Genomic DNA, 6,000 nt, shown 5'->3' with positions numbered 1-6,000 from the left:
CTCCACCAGCTCATCCAATGAACCACCGGGGGCATCAGAACCCCCAGATCATTCCAGAATCCATTAGGATCCATTAGTCTCCATGGGTGAGCATAAATCTGCTCACTGCCTTCAGGGTGAAGTGGCATCAGCTGTTACCAGATCCACATTTATCCCCATGCCCAAAGTAAGATCCAGCATGTGACCCGCATGATGTGTAGGAGCCAATACAAATTGGGAGAGCCCCAGTGCCACCATGGATGACAGTAGATCCCTGGCCTGAGAGGAAGCTACATCATCAACATGGACATTAAAATCCCCCAAGACTAGTAGTCTGGGGTGTTCCAATGCCCAGCCTGAAACAGCTTCCAACAAGCCTGGCAGGGTATCTGTTGGTGCATAAGGTGGTTGATAACACCAACCAGATAGCCAACAGAAACCAGATCTGTGGTCACTTCAGGCAGTTCCAACATGAGCATGGCAACTTGAACATGCAACTAAAGCAGACTTGTTTTGTTCTCTCCATGAATTGTTCTCACTAGTAAAATACTCTCCGATTAATCAGTCAATTGTTTCCCTTTAGCATAGAAGTAACAAAGTAACTGGATTTCACATTATCCTTCCCTCAGTGTGTTAGGACAAGCAAGTTGCCGTTTGTCTTTTCTGGTTTCCTAGGTGAAATCCTCTCTCTCAGGGGTTACACTTGCTGCGTTGCCAGCTATGCAAAATGAAAACAGATGTTTCGTAGAACAGGGCGTGAAATCTTTTATAAAAGTTGAGCTTTTATAAAAAGCCTCCAGTCACTAAAATAATTCTACGAGACTGGTATTTCTGTTGTTGCTTTTCAATCGATTTTATTTAGGGATAGGCAAATATTCTATTTTTAATTTTTTTTGTCAACAGTTCAGATCTCAGCTTTTCACCTCTGGTTTTATGGATTTATTTATACTGGGTATGCATGTTCTAAAATCCACTATATGTCATTTATCAATGCACAAATGTGCTGAAAAATGCATATAGCTTACAGGAAAAATTCTAAGCGAGAAACCAGAAAGTGATGCAAAAAACGAAGTGTCTCAGGATTAAATTCCGGAAGGGAGAAGCCAAAGGGGACTTTCCCCGGGTCAAATAGCAGGGCTGAGAAATTCCAAACAATCCTTAAATATAAATAAAATAAATCTGATTGCATATGGTTTGAATATATTACAAAAGAATATATGAGAAAAGAGTGGCCAATGTGTGCATGGATCTTCGGGGTGTGCTTGTGTGACAGCAAAAATGTATTGCATTGGGGGAGGGGGCAAAGTGTGGAAAAGGACTGGATAGCAGCAGCATGGGATATTGCACTGAAGCCCTTCTGCAGTCTGTATGTACCTCCAACCAGATGGCCATTCCAGTCAGAAGGGATGCTGCTTTAGATTTTGTTTGGGGAGAGATGTAAGTGAAGCAGGCTGTGTCTATCTCAGTGTTGCATATCTTGGAATGGGGCTTGTAAATTCTTGGCCAAGTTGTTCTTTTTCTTGATTTCTCTACCCATTGTTTCTTCTCAGCACTTCATGGTACATTTGGTTATGCAATTCAATTAAGTAGCTGGAGGGGAATAATTCAAAGCATTTTCAAGGGTCTGAGAATGGATGGTTCCAGTTTCAGCTTCCCTATGACTTCTGTGTCTGGCTTTACTTTGTACCCTATAGATTTTTAACTAACAAACATTTTCCAGATGTATTATAAGCCTTATGATTAAGGATTAAGCATTAAATAAAAAGCACTCTTTTACAAGAGAACCCTTAGAAAACACACTTTTAATAAGACAGTTGTGTGTTGTTTTCCTTCCCCTGCCAACAACGGATGTAAGGCCATGCAGTCAACCTATTAGATCTGGATTGTTGTTTGTTTGTCCAGAGTCTTATAAGCATTAGTTCTTTGATAATAAAGTCAGGCTGCTGCCACACACTTTAAGTAATCCACTTTCAATCCACTTTCAGTGCACTTTCAAAGTGGATTTTGCCAGTTCACACAGTAAAACTCCAGTTGGAAAGTGCACTGAAAGTGGATTGAAAGTGGATTATTTAGCGTGTGTGGCAGCAGCCTCAGACTGGCAATCTAGTATTTATCTACAATAAAAAGTCTATGTATAAAATGTAGTTTAGAAGGAATAATGTTCATGTTTCTTTGAGGAACTCTATCAATTAGCCGCAGTGAAAGAGAGTTTAACTTGACCTGCCATGATTTTCTTCTGTGGAATCTTGGGAATTGTTTTGTGATGCTGATGCACATCACATGGCAACTATTCTCAGAAGCTTCAGCTCTCAGGATTCCTTGGGGTTCCAAGACAACTGCAGTATTTTAAGTTCCAACTGTGGACAGGGAGAGAAATCTTGGGGGGAATCTCTTTAGTCTTCCTGAGCACTTGCTTTTTCCTTCCTGTTGGAGGTATTATAAAGCTTCAGTGTGGCCAGAGGCTATTCTGATCTCTGGTATTTAGGTCCCGCTTTGAGATGAGCCAGCCACTTGTCCCAGAACCAGCCCAAGATGTAGTTTGTTTGTTTATTGATTTATATATGTTGAACCTCTTTGCCTTTTTAAGTGTCTTTCTGATTCCTTGAGGGGATGGGAAAGCAGGAGGCCTACTTTTGCTTGTAAAAATGACTTGTTACTTCAAGAAGGCTGCCACACAACTGCTGTGATTTGTGCTATTTAAAGAGAGCCAGTATGGTGTAGAGGTTAAGAGCGGCAGACTCTAATCTGTAGAACTGGGTTTGGTTCCCTACATGAAGCCTGCTGGGTGACTTTGGACCAGTCACAGTCAGTGCTCCCTCTAAGCTGTGAAGTCTTGTGAGTGAAAATTCTGCTTTGTGAGCTAACAGCATGAGAGTTGTGAACAAGCGACTTGGCTACTGCATAAATTAGTTTGCTCTGGAGCCATCCTTCCTGAGCTAAGACAAAAATGTATGAGCCAGAAGCTAAGAAACTGTGAGCTAGCTCACACTAACTCAGCTTAGAGGGAACATTGGAGTCCTCTCAGAACTCTCTCAGCCCCACCTACCTCACAAGGTGGCTGTTGTGGGAGAGGAAGGGAAAGGCTCTGAGACTCCTTTGGGTAGAGAAAAGTGGGGTATAAAAACCAACTCTTCTTAAAACTTAGACAGAGGCTGTGATCATATGGAGTGGAAGCTGCGGCAGGCAAACGATTCCCCTGCGGATTAAAGGGACGCGATCAGACACATCTGTCTGGCGGCGTCTCGTTGTGCCGCAGGAGCGGCGCAAAAAACCACCAGGAAAACGTCGGTAGCATAGGGAACTGCGAGGCGGGCAGACGTCTGATTGCGTAAACGCACGTCAGTTCGCCCTGGGGCAAACAGCCTCGCTTCCCGCCCGCAGTTCCTCAGTGGTGTGATCAGAGCCACAGTCTTGTATTAAAAGAGGAAGAAGGGTGAGGGAGCGGGGCTGTCAGAAGTTTCAAATCCTGACTCTTCCATTAAACTTGCTGGGTGACCTTGTAGCACAACCTATTTCACAGAGTTGCTGTGTGGAGATTATGGAGGAGAACAAAAGTTATGCATGCTCCCCTGAACTCCTTGGAAAGAGAGTGAGATAAAAGTGTACTGAATAAACATGGGATAGAGACAGCATTGATTGCTCTGGTGGAAATATCTGTTTCTAGCTGATAGGGAAATGCTGTCCTGTTACTATTGCTAGATCTCTTGGTGACCTTTGATATTGTCAATTGCTCAATACAGTTAAAGCACTGGGAGTGGGAACTGTGTACTGGAGTTGCCTCTTCTTGATAATTGTGTCTAGAGATTCTGAATTAACAGCTTGGAATTTGTCCTGTGGAATTCTGTGTAGCTCTTTACTATCCTCAGTGGTTTCCAATATTTACCTTTGGGGGAATTTGTCTGTAGCTTTGAAGCCAGGTCTCATCAGTAAGCTGATGATAAAGCCATCTGTGTTCTGGGCCACCATCTGTTCACCATCGTCATGATTGCGGGAAAACTAGCTGAAGCTGCATGCAGGCATGACTACAGAGATGCTGGTCAGCAAGGCTGAGATCCTGACTGGATCCTGTTCTTTTGATAACTGGGGGGTTCTTTTTGGAGCTTTCTGACATTGTGCTCTTACTATTGTTTTATGTTGCCTGGCTTTGTGGTCATATTTATAAGCCAACTTGGGCTAAATGTAAAAGGCAGGATATATAAATGCTTCTAAAAAACTTAAAATCCTCACAGCCACCTTGCAAAGTAGGTTTTGTAAAGAGTCACTGGCCTAAGGTAAACACCGTGGCTTAGCAGGGATGTGACTGCATAACACCTAGTCAGGCATCCTGTCTACTTCACCAGTCTGACCAACATATTTTGGAAGTCGGGGCCCTGAATCACCCGGAGGCCTATTTGCGGCGCTGTGGGGAGGGGAAGAGAAATGGTGTCCATGGCGGGCCGGCTGGAGGGGGCGGGCCAGCACCAAGCATGAGAAACCCTATCAGCAGAGTCCTGGGCAGCTGGGTGGGTGGGAGTGCCCAACCAATATGTAGGGTGCTGTGCCACCCCGCTCGCCATTCCTCGGCATCGGACAACTTGGGCCACCCTTCCATCTCTTTAATTAGGTGTTGTTTGTTGGGGGGGGGGTTGCATGCATTTTGTTGCATGTCATTTTGTTCCTTGTCACAGCTTGGTGGTATCAGCATGTGGTTGGATCCATTATCAGGAAAGCTGGCCTGCGTGCCCATTTCCTGAGTTTGGGGATCCCCTTAAGAGATTTTGGCATGAGGGGTAAGTGGTATGCCCAGACCGGGGGCATGGCCGGGGACTCTCAGGCCACCTTGGGGTGTCCACCCTTGCAGTATCCAGAGACCTGGCATCCCTAGGCTTCCACCAGATTATCGTTTGGCAGGTCAGATGAGGGACGGGATCCGGTACCCCATGGTGTGCCAAAGCACACTACAGCTGCAATCAATAAAGTTGTGGCCTATTTCCCCACTTTTTTGAAAACTGTAAGTGCATATTATTTTAAGCAAACTGTATATGGGATTAGTAGTTGGACATTATGGAGGGACTCTGGCCTGGGTGTCTTCCTCGCCCCTCCTCTTGGTGCTGGGGCTGCAAACCAAAGACTGCACTCTGATCATTCTTGCCCTGGATACCACGGGACCAGATCCTGCTTGCAGCCTTTATCTCCCCCATCATTGCCAAGACAGGGTGAAATGCCAAAAAATGCTGTTGTTGAATTTCAGTATTTTTATTGCATTCGTCGTCTGACAACAATACTCATTGGCAAGAAGTTTATATACACTAACAAGTTAATCACAGGTGTGTTTATTTCAAAAAGGATTTGTAAGAATACAAAGGGCAACTGGCCTTTCTTTTATTTTGAATGCCTCTGAATAACCAAATGTAGAGAGTGTTTTTTCCTCTCTCTCTTTTTTTTAAAAAAGATTAGCCACTGAGAGAAGGACAAAAAGAAAGCACAAGCATACAAACTCAGACAGGGGAATGGAGCATCTTCCATGCAGGCGATTTGACACCTAGATGTACAAACTTAAAGGATACCACAACAACATGCAATTCATACATTAGAAATCCAAAAAAAACCACAATTCCCCTCCCCCTCCCTTTTGATTCACAGGCCCACTTGTATATAGTTTCTAAGCGGTCCCAGTTCACTTCGAAGGGGGATGGTATTTGAGCAGCCTTGTCTTAGCAGTATGTCACACAGGGTTGTTACCAGACATTTGAATGGCAATAGGGGTGAGAAACTTTCATAGAAAAAGCAGGAGCTAAAGCAGGGAAACTGATGGGACATATTTCTATGCAGGGCCATCTGGACTGCGCCCGGGGTCATTGCCATTTGCAGATATTTTTAAAAAATAATTTAAATTGTTTTTGCTGCTATTGAAATGTCTTTGTATTCCCCCTGGGTCCCCCTTCAGTGGTCATTTATTCATTACAAAGATGAATGCAAAGGGAATTGGATTTGGCCTTCCACCTAGGGCTTGCTTGAAGCCCTATCCATGAGAAACATTGG

This window comes from Gekko japonicus, unplaced genomic scaffold, assembly GCF_001447785.1.
Source record: "Gekko japonicus isolate JY-2015 unplaced genomic scaffold, Gekko_japonicus_V1.1 scaffold154, whole genome shotgun sequence".
In the NCBI taxonomy this organism is placed as follows: domain Eukaryota; kingdom Metazoa; phylum Chordata; class Lepidosauria; order Squamata; family Gekkonidae; genus Gekko; species Gekko japonicus.
The sequence above is the reverse complement of the archived record's forward strand: the minus strand, read 5'-3'. Positions refer to the sequence as shown.